Below are 14,638 nucleotides of genomic sequence, written 5' to 3'. Positions count from 1 at the left end.
TGTACCAGCCTCATACTCAAATCTGACCTCTTTGTTGCACTGGTATTCAGAGGGTGCATATATTCTGGTTGCCATGTAGCAAGGTTGTCTCTGAATGAGACACTTTTGCCTGCCTGTGTGAATCCACTGACTCATTCCGGCGTTTGACTAACCGGGCTACTGGCTGCGAGCTCGCTCCGCAATTGGTTGGCATCACTCGGCCCAGTCTGGCCTCATTAAATCCCCAGATGGCGAGGCCGCAGGAGAAGCGGAGTGAATAGTATTATTACCCAGCAGGGTGAGCCACCCACCAAATGTTGTCTCGGCCCGGTTCAGGACCGCCTGATCATGGCAGCGCACCTCAAGCTGTGAGTTCATCTGCAAAATTCTTTGTCTCACTGTGATGCCAGAAATATATCATTACTGTTTCCATGTTTGAAGACGACGTCAAACAGGTTATAAAGTAAACCTCAGCTGTCTTTTGGCCTGTTGAGTATTATTCAGAGGCATGCATTATAGGTTTGTGGGAATCCATATGTGCACACTAGCTCCACCCACTCTCAGTCATCACTGATACATCCAGCTAGAACAGTTTATTATTCTTTTTTTTTTTTTTTCCCTGTAAATTGCTCCATGCACGTGTGAAGGAACGATTAAAAAAAAAAAAAAAAAAAAAAAACTTTGGAAAGCAATTTTGAAGTAACCTTTGGAAAAGGTTGCAGTCAGGCCTCTAAAGGTCTTCAGGCTCTCTCAAGGCTCTTGAACAAGTACTCAGGAAATATGACTCCTGGCAATGTGAGCCTATGCAGCTGCTTGATTAATTAAGCAATAAATGAGTCTTTGCAAATTGGCTCGGTCGTTCGCGAGATTATACATCTTAGTCACGAGCCACAGAGCCACGCATTCCCTTGTGCAGGAGGAGGTATTTACCTTGCATGTGGTGCAGAAGATGGGACCTTGACGGTGTTAAAAATAAATACATAAAAAAAAAATTAATGAACTGAACGTGTTTAACCACATCAGCGTGAGAAGATTTGTCCACAAGATGCAGCGAGCGCAACTCGGAGTGCTTGAGCAAGATGAGCTGCTCTGACGGTTGCAGATGGCCCTGGCAAGGACGCGGCGTCGTCCCAGAGACCCTGCTGTTCCTCACCTCCCACTTAACAACAACGCCCTCACATGGAGCAAACGCAAAACAGAGGCCCTTCGCTAAAACCAAAGGATTGGAGGAGTGTCCAGGAGGTCGGTCAGAGGACTGCAAGACGTCTAATTGTGGAGAGGGGAGGGGAGTCTCCTGGAAGCTGCGGCAACATAAAGCATATGGATTATTATCTGTGGACTGCAGACAGCTGAGGGAGGCTGAGAGGTGTGTGAGTAATGAGATGTAGAAGCGAGCTGTGGGCCCCTCCTCCGCCATTATTTTATATTTGCACCTCCCTCGACACGTCCAGTTTTTTTCCCCTCGCATGTTTTTGTTTTTATTTTTAATGCACTCAGATTGTAGTGAGGCTGTCAGACCCCGAGGAAATTATTTTATACAGACACGTTTCATAAATCACACGCAAATGCACTGATTTATCCCGTGTGCATTACCCCAAAAAAATAATAATAAAGATAAGCTTACTTCTCTCCCACTAGGGTAGCCGTCATTGAACGGTTTTGGAAAGACGCCGGAGGCTGAACACCGACGACCGTCACACAGGGAGGGAGTTGACTCATAGAAACTGAGTTATTTTCATCTTGTTGAAGTTGTAAAATTTACTCCATGTGATTTGGTGCCAAGACACTTTGGAGATTTTTGCAAGATCACGTGGCAAACGGCAACGGGTACATTTCTGGCAGCAGCGCAAGAATATTCAGAACCTTCTCTGGGGTTTGGTACCACTGGGCAAAGCCAAGAAAAAAACTGCAGACGCAACGCACGCAGCAAATCGTTCCCGCTTATCACAAATAGGCTAATGCTCACTTAGTAAATCGCATTGCATGGGAGACATAAATAAGCATGTAATCATCAGATCAAGCATATACAAACACCTATAAATAGTATTTATTCCTCCAGAAATGAATAATTTACGCGAGGCAGCGCACTCCAAATGGCTGTTACGCATTAATTATAGAAAAGCACACCGCCGCTCCGTCGCACTCGAAATAAATCCTGGATACATTTCTGCATTTTTGCGGTTTCACCGGGATCTTCTCAGATCAAACACTCTTTTATTCGGTAAGAGTGGCGTAGAATCGTGAGTCAGTCGCTCCTGCTGTGACTGATTATGGCCTTGACAGTGTTTGTGTCCCACTTAAAATAATTCCTTTCTCCTGACTGGCTCCTTAAGAATTGTTGTAGCTGACACACACACACACACACACGTTTTTCTTTTAGTTTGGTGAGTGTGATCGGCGCCTGTCGAAACTAGTCTGGGTTTGAAGTTAGCTTGGTTGGGGGAGTGGTCCCACCGAGGCTGTCTTGTTACTGTTGTGCTAGTTTTAAAATAGGATATGCATGGTGTGAGAAGAGAGTAGCTGACCAACACCAGAAAAACTGAGCGTTGATGGACATCTGCAGCTGGCAAGTGACCACAAGATAAGAATACGCCAGAGCAGGTCAGAGGTTGCAAGACCAGCTAGGGATCTCTTGGTATAGCCACTCCTTATAAGAGCGCAGCTGTAGCTTTGGTTCCAGTATATAACACCTTCTTGGGAGATCCATAGGACAGGAGACACTATTTTTGCCATGCTGGGACACTTTAAAACTGAGTGGATTCGGGCACATCGTTGGTTCATCAGCGGTGCACCATAGGATGCTGTTGTCTTGTTTTTGTACCCACCCAGCTTGCTGGACGATTTTTCATCTGCCAGTAAACCTGCCAGAAATGCCTCTGATCCTTGCCTACTTTGCTTTATTTCAACCTTTGAACGGATTTATCAACAACTACAAAAGCTATTGAATCTCAGTTGACCAGGGGGAGCCAGAAAGTGTTGCACTGGCCCAGAGTCTTTCTTTTGGTACAGCACTGTCTCCTTCCAAACATGCAAAACGTCCTACAAAGCATCACTTTCAGCAGGAGGCAGCAGAAAGAAGAAATAAAAACCCTGAAAATAAAGAGCCTCACATTGGAGCTTTGGACTGTAGAATCATAATGTTCATTCATTGTGCTGTTGGAAAACAAGCGACGACATAATGCTCCTCGGTGGCTCCCTGGTTGTTAATTAATCGACATTAAAGAAGCAGCTTTAATTTTGGCACCACGTTGATGCTATTAAGAATTACAGTGACTGGCTGCAACAGGGGCTGTATTTAAATATCATCATATTTTGATTCAGAGTGGCGTAAATTGCGGCTGTGCACTTGATTGAGTTTAGCAGCTCGACTTGGCGTCCTTGATTGATCCTCCCCAAGCCTTGTTGGAGGATACTTTGCCGTCTTTGTTTCAGTGGAGAAACTTGTGCACACAATTATGTGTGTGTGTGTCACCCGATCTATATCTATCTACATATATCACTGAAAATATATTATTAATGAATCGTATATTACCCAAGTATATTCATCAAACATAAACATATGTCATCACTCTAATATTTTAAGTGCAAACTGTCGCAGTCGTGAAATAAAATAATCACATTAACAGCCACCTGGAAGCTAATCTCGCGTCCTACTTATCTCTCTCACGTTCACCACTGAAAACATCTGCTTGTCTGTTTTTCGTTTAGATTTTTCTGGCTCGTCTGAATGATATTTTCTCACTGTAATTATGTCACAGCACCCCTGGCCTGGCCCAGCGGCACCCCTGCGATAAACAGCTTCATTACAAAACACTTTCTACTTGATGCAAGCCTTTTTTTTTCATAGTGCTTTAGAACTGATTGAATTTAACAACTTTTTCAGCTGAAACCTTTCTGGCTCATGTCACTTTGGTTGCAGCCATATTGACTGCCATCTGTTTGCCGAATCCATTTTAACGGTAGCGGGTGGGATCGATAGGAATATCAGCAACGTCGATAGCGGCCTCGGCATCAGGTCGATACTCATGTGGAGTATCGACCTGATGCTTCCTCCTCACTGTTCAGGCGTCGACAGCGTCTTATTGTTTCATCGATGGAGGGACTCATCTCTTCAAACACAGGTCCTTTCACATCACGCAGCGCACTTCGGTCCCCCCCCCCTGCTCGGCTGCGTCGCCCCGCGGTCATGTGACTCAATGACAGTCAAAGAGTGACGCGTTCAGCCGGTGCAATCTGATCATGGCAGAGAGAAAAGAAAGCACAGCCTGGATTTAGTTTAACCCAGAAAGAAAGGGGGACTCTTGCTTCTGCCGAAAATAAAGCAAAAGGTGGCGATTTTCATAATTGAGAAAATATTGGTGCGGATATCAGTGATACCGGTCCGGACATTGTGTCAATACACAATTTTGTGGTAAAAATTCAACAACGCATTGCACCTTTTTACACTCTACGGCCGCTTCACAGGGTCAGCAAGGCTGTTCAGTAAGCAGATCTTTATGTTGGCTGTTGAATCTGCTTTATATCCATGGTAGTTATGGTAACATTGAAAATCCTTCCACAAAGGGTTCACCTGCTCTCACAACCGTCGCTGGAGGATGCTGACAACCTTGAATATTAGGTGACAATATTTAGACAACACGCTCCGTAAAAGAGACCGACTGGTTTGTGCTCACCTGCCTGCGGCAATCACAACAACTTGACAGCGTCTTAGCGAGACTGCCACTCCAGAAAGAAAAAAAAAAAAAAAAAGAGAAGCGGCTGTGATTGCACGGGAAGAAGGTGAAGGAGCGGATGAGCTGGCGGCTTCCATCACACGGCCCGCTGAAAGGTATTCTTAGCGCCTGGGCAGGAGTGGGAGCGGGTGAAGCGGCGGTGACGTCTCAACAGAAGACAGCTTGTCGGATTAAAAACTGCATTTTTTTCCCTTATTTTTTTTTTTTTTCCGTCCAATGAAAGAAGTGAATTAAGAAATGGTGATGGAGCGTTGTCGTGCTCATGAATAATGCTCTGACATCGATTTAAAAGCCTAACACTCCGCTTGCGTGTCTCTTTGAGTGCTCACCGAAGCCACTTGCTTCACAGTGGTGCAAAATATCAATAATTGTACGTTATATTTGACTGTGTTGACCTAAGCCGATAAAAAAAACAGCTGATTAAAACAAATTTTATTCCATTAAAAAAATCTGAAAGCTTAATGTTTCTTTTTAATTACTTCTACTTTTGATTCATTTCTATCAGTTATTGCAGTTTCTACTGGACAGTTTGCACTTAATATCTTTCACCTGACACACCCCATGCATTTCCAAAATCCTTTGGAACTGAAACACCCTGGAGAGGGGGGTTTCGGAGGGAGGGCGGAGAGACAAAAGGATGCTGACGCTCTCTGGAATTGAGGGGAAAATCGAAGCCGACTAAAAACATTGTCAATTGGAAGTTGGCAAGATGGATGAGGCAGATTTCAGAGCGATCCGGCTGCCTTGGAGGTATAACAGCACAGCAGAGCAGAAATTAATGTGATCGATCACATAAACAAGAGATAAACTAATAGACTAATAGATCTCAAACACACCTGAGGGCACCCAGTGGAGGGATAAAAAAAAAGAAAAGAAAGAAGCACAACTCACAGCAATGCTGCGGCTAATGAGATATGATCGATGTGGGATATTTGAAGAACTCCAGGAGTTCGTTAGTAATGAAGTGTTCTAATTTACCTTGGAGGTGAGGCCCATTTTTTTCCTCTCGCTCTGCCAGCCTGAGTCGGTGATTAACAGCGTTTCCCACAAGTGCTTTCAACAATCCAATGAGAGGAATGCCTCGCCGGCACGTCTCATTCTTCTCATTTCATAACTCCCGCAAGCCCTCGGCTCCCATGTGACCTGGAAATCGATCGGGGTCCTCCATCTTGGAGGTAATTTTAGTTCTGCGAGAGCCACTTGAGGGAGAGGAGAGAAAGAGATTTGGAGTCGGGGAGAAGTTGGGATACGGATGAGCACAGCTGAAAACCTATTAATCCACAGACTTAACTGAACTCGCCGCTCTGCTGCGTGTCAGACCCAGAGGGAGAAGTTAGAGCAGGAGTTGTTTTTAAGAAGGATATTAATGGAATGCACAATATATTATCTATCTGGCTCTCTGTCTGTCGTTATGACAGGTTTATTATTAATCTATTTTAAGTGTATTCACGATAACGGTACATTACAATAGATATATATTGGAAAAATTCAGATCATCAAGGTCAAAGATAATCAAATAAAAAATGTCAACACTCACAGCAGCCAATCTTATCTCCACAATGTAAAAACTCCAACAGCATGAAATGCTCTAAAATCGACTGCTACTCAACTTTTACGTAAAATTGTGTAGTGGCTGAATTGACGTAAGTCGTTATCTCTTAACCGCTCTCTGCCTGTGCAGCTGTAGATCTGTGGACTCACCAACACACACACACACACACACACACACACACACACACACACACACCTGTCAGAGGTGAGCTGGTTATTCATTCAGTGCTTGCAGAGGAGCTGGTGACTCGTCGCTGCTCCGTTGTCACATGACTGCTCTCAGTCTCACACTGACAGTCTCCTGCGTGAGTTTGCTCACACACGGGAGAGTGCACATGAGGAGTGCAGAGGGTACCGACAAGTAAAAGGGAGGGAGAAGAGAAGAGGGTGTTTTTATTATTTATTTATTTATTTTTCCCAAGCATACACCTCTGTGAATGAAAAGAAGTCACGTGTTGCCAGTGATGCCTGCAGTGCTGTCTGGCATCATGTGCCCATATCATCAGAAACATCAAAGGCAGCTGGAGCGCTCGGATCACTGAATGCTCAAGTTCTACTGCACATGTATATATATATATATATATGTATATATATAAACATACATACACCTGTCAGAGGTGAGCTGATGAGTTGCGGAAATAATATTATATACATATACTAATGCTATTTCCACAATAACTTAACCTTTTTTAAATGCAGAGTGGTAGGGCATCGATTGGTAACAGAGGAAACGCTGCGTACGCAGTGGGGGAAGATGGGGACGGTCGGGTAAACATATAATTGGACATGAAAGCATGAAAATAAAAGAGAGAGGGAGAGAGAGAGAGAGTGACGGAGGCGGAGGCGGAGTGATGGCACAGCTGATGCCCCCAGGTTTACTTTCATGTCGTCCCCACCGCCCCGCCACCGATGGTTTTGGTCTCTGCTCTCTTTGTTCTTTCAAGCTGTGTTTTCCTCGAAGACACGTGTCCACAGGAGACCACTGCGTTGTAATTAAAGAGGTCTGATTGCAAATTAGTTGTCCGCTGTTCATTAGTCCCGGCTGGTGCGCGTGCCTATAGATAGACTGACGCTCAGCGAGCTCTCCTGCAGGAAGCCAGCTGGAGCTGTTTGATTGTGCCTTTGCCCTTTTGGTTTTGATCTCACCGACTTTAATATTCAAACGCTATAAATACACACTTAATGACGGTAGTTTCACCAGCTAAGAGGAGGTTGAAAAAAAAAGAAAGTTCTTAATAAAATGAGACAAAGGTCTATGCTTGGGAATCAGCCCTTTGTGACGTCACCAAAGACCTCACTTCCTTTCCCAGACGAGTGTTGGCTCTGCGCTCTGCTGTCGGGATGAATAATCAAGCCTTCCCATGAGCTTTTATCTGCCATTCTATCCTCTTACAAACCAGCTATCAAGACAAATTAAGTAAAAAAAATTAAAAGCGATAAAAGTGAGTAAAGATTGGAAGCAGGTGAGTCGGAAGGAGGCGGGAGAGGAAACCCTTCTACCTGTTTCCCCCATGGCATCAATCATCATTCCGTCCTCACAGAAATGATTGAGGTATCGATCCAAACCACCTCGAGGTGATTACAGTGTAGTGGCGAGCGTGAACTCAATCACTCATCCACCGCGTTGCTCGTCTCAGCGGCACTTTCCCCTCCTCTCGTGCGCCCTCCAGCATCACTGGTGACCGATGACTTGAGGTTGAGGTTGTGACCGCCATCAAAGCTAACGAGGTTTAAAGACTTGGAGCAAGAGCAACACGGACAGGACAGAGAAACAGAGGGAGAAAAAGAGTTTGATTTTTGTTCATTGGGAAGTCATTAAGGCATCGCCCCAGAAATAAATGTCGCTGTCCAAAAAAACTCCCATGAATTGCATCAAATGCACGATTAGCCGGAACAACAGCATTATATAATGAAAGTAACTCAAGGAAAAAAACTATAATAATGCAGAAAAATCTGCACAGTACCAGAAATCCAGACTTTCCTGCGCTCAGAACTTCTCCAGCAGTCAGAACAAAGTGCAAACTGCGAGGGGGAAACAAAAGATGAGAAACTCCTACGCTCCTGTGCCCAATCGTTTTCCTGCTCTGCGCGTGTAAACAGGTCCGCTGAGCTCGCCGCCGCCGCCCAGCTCTTCTAGAATGCACTTTATGTCTGAGCGAGGCTGCCAAGTGGCTGCTCGTTATAGGGCCACTGCGTCTCTGTCGCTTAGATATAACGATGAATAATGAATAAATGCCGGGTTGGATACAAAACCGCAAGCTATAAATATACCAGAGGCCGCTGCCATGAGAGTTTGACCCGGGTTTGTTTGTATTGTGTAAATAATACAGCTCAACAGTTTGTTTCCGCTTTATACTGTTTTTCTTTTCTTTTCTTTTTTTAATTAAGATTTTATGTTGCAACCCTAATGGTGAGATTTGGTGAGAACAACAACAACAAAAAGTCGGCTAACTAGCCATTCATTTTAAAGGTTAAGTTTGCAGTGATTGGAGGTTTTTTAAGAGGAAACAGAGCCATCATGTAGTTACATTTTGATTGCAGCGCTCTTTCACTTATGTCTCCTTAGAGACTCGGTACCTTCCCTCCCTCGAGCTTACCAGTGAACTAAGGTGGCCTGCGAGCAAAGAAATGGGTACCTCATCCATGTTCTTCTTCTGCTTCTTTAGAAGCCTGATCTAGCCATATTTATAGTCTTATATACATATAAGAACCGTTCTAAGGGTAGGAAAAACAAATTACTTTCATTGTACTGTGTGTATACACTTTTATTTATGTGGATCAACATTTTTATTATGTATTATACAGATAACTCATCTGTGTCTTTCACACAGGTGAAAGACATCAAGAAATAAAGACAGGAAGTAAAACTAAGGACCCTGACAACAGAATAAAAAGATTTCAAAATAAAACAGGAAATGCACAGGGAATCTTAGTGGAGGATGATCAACTGGTGATTCGTCCACATTAGGGTTGGATCTTGTCAGGGTCACCTGTTTCCAAAAATAATTAGGAAAAATAAATTAACTGTCAGTCAAAGTAAAAGTAAGATGGAGGCATTGTATTGCCAGATGCGACAAAATGAAAACAGAGAAAAGTAAAAATAGAGATAATAAAAATTGTTGTTGGGATCATTCTTGGCACACAGTCAAACAAACGTGTCTCTATTCCCTGCAATCTGAGGCGCACATTGTTGCCAGATTGCCAAACCTTCTGATACGTCATCAGATGTAGCATTCAGGAAGTGCTCGTAGTGGCTACATACCTACAACTGTGGGGGCACGTCATGGCAGGACTAGTTCAACGCTAAAAAAGAAAAAGAAAACAGTATTAGCATCCAGTAAGGTGGGAGGCGGAACCTCTGGGTGGTCGGACACTGAGGTTGGAACTGGCAGGCAGGAGGTGTGAGAGGAGAGGTTGCAGTGACAGAGGCAGATGATTGGCCGCAGCACCACTTGAAGGGAACAGCCCAGAGCAGAAGATGAAGCAACAGGCTAAATGTTGCAGTGTATGAGGCCTCACACAGTAACTCAAAGGGCAAATCTCGCCTGATCTTGATCTGTACTGTTTTCATTTTTTGGCTATTCACTTTGCAACTACCACTGTTTATTATTTTTAAACTCAGTCATTTGGAACTCCTTTGACTTAGACAGTCAGCTGAATTTGAGGATCAGGTGTTCACGTCTCTGAATTGAGCTTTGCAGGTTGCTTGCAGCTGTGTGATACATACCGACTGCTGGGATTTCCTTCAGTCGTAGCGAGCCACGATTGTCCTCCCCCTCCTTGGGCACAATTGCATTGCAGGTGATGACGGTGATATTCTTTGCATTGCACACAGTGCACTTCCCGGGAGGAGGTGAAGACCTTTCAAAGCACTTGGGAATTGGGACGTTATTGGCTCTCTGGTACAGTATCTGTTCAGTGTCGTTTTTGCCATAAATGGTCATGATGTTGCCACATCGCTCCGGATCGATGCAGGTGTAATGTTTCACTGTGATGAATGACACGTGTCAATAAATCCATGTGCACAATTCTAAGTAATCATCTGCCCAGTTTTATACTTACAGTCCTTCGCTCCTGAAGATTGACTCACTAAAGAAAACAACAAAGTGGACGTATTTGGTCAAAATGGCTAAAGGAACAATGGACTGGTGCACTGTAGTACACTTGAACAACACAAAGCTGATGTAAAACAAATAAAATACAGAAATTAAAGAGAAATTGAATTTATATGAAGTTATATGTTGCTGGGTCATTCTTGGCACACAGCCAAACAAACATTCTTTATTCCTTGCAATCTGAGGCGCATATTGTAGCCTAGTTTGGCAACCTGTTGTAATTTGTGGGCGTGTTCGCGCTGGCCTCTCATTGGGGCAAAAATCAATGTACAGTTATGGTTGATCCTTTCAAACTGGGTGGAAGCATTAAAATATTCTGACACAGTATCAGATTTAGTATTCAGGAAGTACTGGTAGTCGCTACATACCATTAACTGTTGGGGGGTCAGGGTTTCCAGGAGAAGGCTGGTCCAGAGCTAATTAAAAAAAAAAAGAGAGAGAAAAAAAAGGATAGCATCAACATCCAGGGAGGTAGGAGGCAGAACATCCAGTTGGATGGATGCTGAGGTTGGAACTTGCAGGCAGGAGGCAGGAAGAGCAAAGAGGAGATTTATTGATGTAGTGAAAGCGGTTGGTGAAGTTGGTTGGTGTGAGAGGACAGGTTGCAGAGTATTAGAGGCTTAGACAGAGGCAGATGATTGGCCGCGACCCCACATGAAGGATACAACCCAGAGCAGAAGATGAAGCAACAGGATAAATGTTGCTGGCCTCACACCATTAATCAAAGGGAAAATCTCGCCTGATCTTGATCTATATTGTTTTGCTTTGTTGCAGCGGTGAATCAGATCATTTGGCTCAACTCAACTCAACTGTACTTATAAAGCACTTTAAAAATAACCATAGCCGACACAAAGCGCTGAGCATAAAAACCCAAAACAAACAGAAAAAAAAAAATAAATAAAAGCAATAAAACAAATATGGTCTCACGCTGGGTCTAAAGCCAAGGAATGAAAGTGGGTTTTAAGGCGGGTTTTAAAAATTGACAGTGAGGGGTCTTGTTACAATCAAAAGACGAGCTGCCGCATTCTGGACCAAGTGGAGACGTGCAATGGAAGACTGGCTGATTCCATAATAAAGTGCGTTGCAGTAATCCAGCCAAGACGTGATGAAGGCATGGATTATTGTCTCAAAGTGCTGTCGTGCAAGAAATGGCTTCCTCTTTACTAACTGCCTAAGGTGGAAAAAGCTGGACTTAACCACTGTGCTGACTTGTCGGTCTAGTTTAAAATTACTGTCCATCTTAAAACCTAAATTAGAAATAATAATCCACGTCCTGTCCGGGAAAAGGACGAAGATAGCGCCAGGCAGATCTTCAGTTTCACCAGCCGACCACCAGAGGTGTGGTCCCGTGGCCCGGTACAGCTGAGTCGGGATTTCTGACAGAAACGGGGGGGGGGCAACGTTTTCTGTCGACCATGAGCGGACGCACCTAACTCATTGATATTTGGTTGAAGATCCAGGAGCGATTGGCGATCATTCACCAGCAGAGAGACTTGATTTGTGTAATGGCGAGGGACAGAAGCAACAAAAACACAAAATACAGTGACAGCAGCAGCAGGACAGCCATGAACACCGGCGCCATCTTGCTTCCACAGCCAACTCATCTCAACAAAAGTTGACTCACTTCAACTTATTGAAGTGAGTCAACTCATTCCCCAAAGGCTCTTCACTGTGTCACTTCTACCTTTTGTCCAACTCAGTCATTTAGAACTCTTGAGTTAGACAGTCAGCTGTAGATGACGATCTGACATTTGCGTCTCTCAATTGAACTTTGGTGCAGCCAAAATGAATGACACGTGTCAATAAATCCAAGTAATCCATCCATGTTGTAAGTAATCGTCATGTCAGGTTTATACTTACAGTCCGTTGCCCCCGAAGATCCATTCACTGAAAAAAACAAAATCAAAAACAACACTATGGATGTTTTTGATGAAAATGGCACAATGGATTAGTGCACTTACAGATGACAAAGCTGAGGTACAAAAATAAATAAAATAAACAATGAAAATAATATTAAATTGTTATCGTTTGACACTTACGAAGGATTCCCAGGACAACAGTGATGGAAGCAACTGCAACATATACAATATTACAACAACAATATTATTAAATAGTATTATTTAAAATTAATAAAAATGACATTATTCAGGGGTCATTGAAAGGTGCTTTACAGATTGCCAGGTATTTAATTCATCTGGCAACAGAAAAGAGATGTTGCTACTAGTGCTACTAGTAGCAACATCTACTAGTGTGTGTGTGTGTGTGTGTGTGTGTGTGTGTGTGTGTGTTTGAAGACACAATACATTTGGAATACATTTGGAAAGTATGGCCTGTTTATATAATCACAATAAAGCCTTTTTAAGAACTTACCTGTTATTATCTGTTTTTTGTACTTCAGCACATCTCGTTTCCATTGCTGTACAGGAGCCTGGCCTGCATTTCCGTCACCATCAGCTGGAGGTTGTACACTTGGCTGTCTAATAAAAGGCTGGCCGGCTGCCCTGTTAGGGACCTCTTCCTGATCTTCGCTTTCGGACGGTGGATCCACTTTTGGACAGTGTGTTGGTTCTATTTGGACCACACTGGAGGAAGATGAAACCTCCTCAAGTGACAGAGGAACTTCCTCCTGACTGGTTCTAGTGTCAAGGTCATCCTCTGCAGGGTCATCCTCAACTGACAGACAACCTTCCTCCTGACTCAGACCAGTGTCAGGGTCATCCTCTGCAGGGTCATCCTCAACTGACAGACAACCTTTCTCCTGACTCAGACCAGTGTCAAGGTCATCCTCTGCAGGGTCATCCTCAACTGACAGACAACCTTTCTCCTGACTCAGACCAGTGTCAAGGTCATCCTCTGCAGGGTCATCCTCAACTGACAGACAACCTTTCTCCTGACTCAGACCAGTGTCAGGGTCATCCTTTGATGATTGCCACACCTTCTGTCGCCCAACGGGTGACGAAGGTTGTTTTTCATCACTGAATGAGCGTACGCCAACACAGCTGTATTGTGACAAAGAGAGTTTCATTTGTCAAAAGAAATAAATAAATAGATACATAAGAATATTTGTACTTGAGCAGGAGGACACTAGTAATCCAAGAGAGAGACACAAATATGAACACATATAGTAGAGAACCTACCCGGTCTCTTGGGCATGTCGGCTGATGCCAGCTTCAAAAAAAAAGAAGAAGAAAGAAAAATAAATACTGTTTTATTTGATAAACTAAGTGGTTATTAAATCAACATCCAGATTATTTCAGACTGGTTTTCTACCACTGTTAAGATTCAACTGCAAAAACAACAAGTTTATTTATCATTATAGTTGTAGATAATGGCGAGGGAGGCTAGGATGTACTTTATAATAACATCAACACAACGTGCCGCTAGCAGCTCTTTCCCATCTCTGACTTCCTGTTACTGTAAATGGCACGGAAAATACAAGTGTACTGATACAAACCTGTAATAACAACACTGATATCACTTAAAGCAGTTAAAGTTGGAGATAAGACATTAAAATCTTTTACATAAACAGTCACAATAAACATAAACACCGTTTACATAAATAGGAAGCGAGCAGTCAGAGATGCTATGCTATGCTAACGGTTTGTGCCATCGGGCCTCAGTGAGCCGATTTGAAGGACCCTGCTGCAGAAGTTTACAAACCTTGCAAGCACTACTGTAGGCAAACAGTCAAACGTTGGTGCCTGTTACTTACTTTCTTGGTGTGGACTCTTCATATCGTTCATTTCGAGGTCCATGTTTCACGATGATTCAACAGTATGAGTCGCACTTGCTTATGCAGGAAATTTCGGTCTGGGAAGGAGGGAGACGTCACTTCCTGTATTTTTTTCTTTTTTTTTTTTTAATTGTTGTGTCATAACAGACACTTTCAGTTTGTTATAGACCTTCTTCGGCATGCTTGCACATAGCGGTTACTTTTCTTTTTCTGGAGGGAAAAAAAAAACGTGTAAGAGAACCATTCTGAGTGTAGGAAAACCAAATTACTTTGATAGTACTGCGGGTCGACACTTTTATTTATGTATTCACTGGCTGTATGTAAAAATCGATTTTGAAATCATAAACACACTGGACCTTTAAAAGAAACCTGAAATAAAACCAGAGACACAGATTGATAACACAGATAGACAGAGCCACACTCTGGACCACTAAACCAAAGAAACAAAAACAGAACTGATCAGGAGGGTGACACAGCTATTGACACACAAAGCAAAACCACCTATTTATCTAAATTCCAGTTGCGCT

General features: G+C 43.3%; 1 long non-coding RNA gene across 1 annotated transcript; it reads right to left on the bottom strand.

Annotated features, from left to right (window-relative positions):
- Nucleotides 1-8,695: 8,695 nt before the first annotated feature.
- Nucleotides 8,696-14,186, bottom strand: LOC142898460 (uncharacterized). The gene is made up of 9 exons (XR_012928596.1): nt 14,091-14,186; nt 13,516-13,546; nt 12,418-13,377; nt 12,239-12,292; nt 10,747-10,794; nt 10,326-10,352; nt 9,991-10,251; nt 9,526-9,566; nt 8,696-9,253 (listed from the first exon to the last, which is right to left on the bottom strand). It is a non-coding gene; the product is annotated as an uncharacterized LOC142898460 (long non-coding RNA).
- Between the last annotated feature and the right edge of the window lie 452 nt (nt 14,187-14,638).

Source organism: Nelusetta ayraudi, unplaced genomic scaffold (genome assembly GCF_046127955.1).
Source record: "Nelusetta ayraudi isolate G7.1 ecotype Tasmania unplaced genomic scaffold, CSIRO-AGI_Nayr_v1 ptg000066l, whole genome shotgun sequence".
Taxonomy (NCBI): Eukaryota; Metazoa; Chordata; class Actinopteri; order Tetraodontiformes; family Monacanthidae; genus Nelusetta; species Nelusetta ayraudi.
The sequence above is the reverse complement of the archived record's forward strand: the minus strand, read 5'-3'. Positions and strand labels throughout refer to the sequence as shown.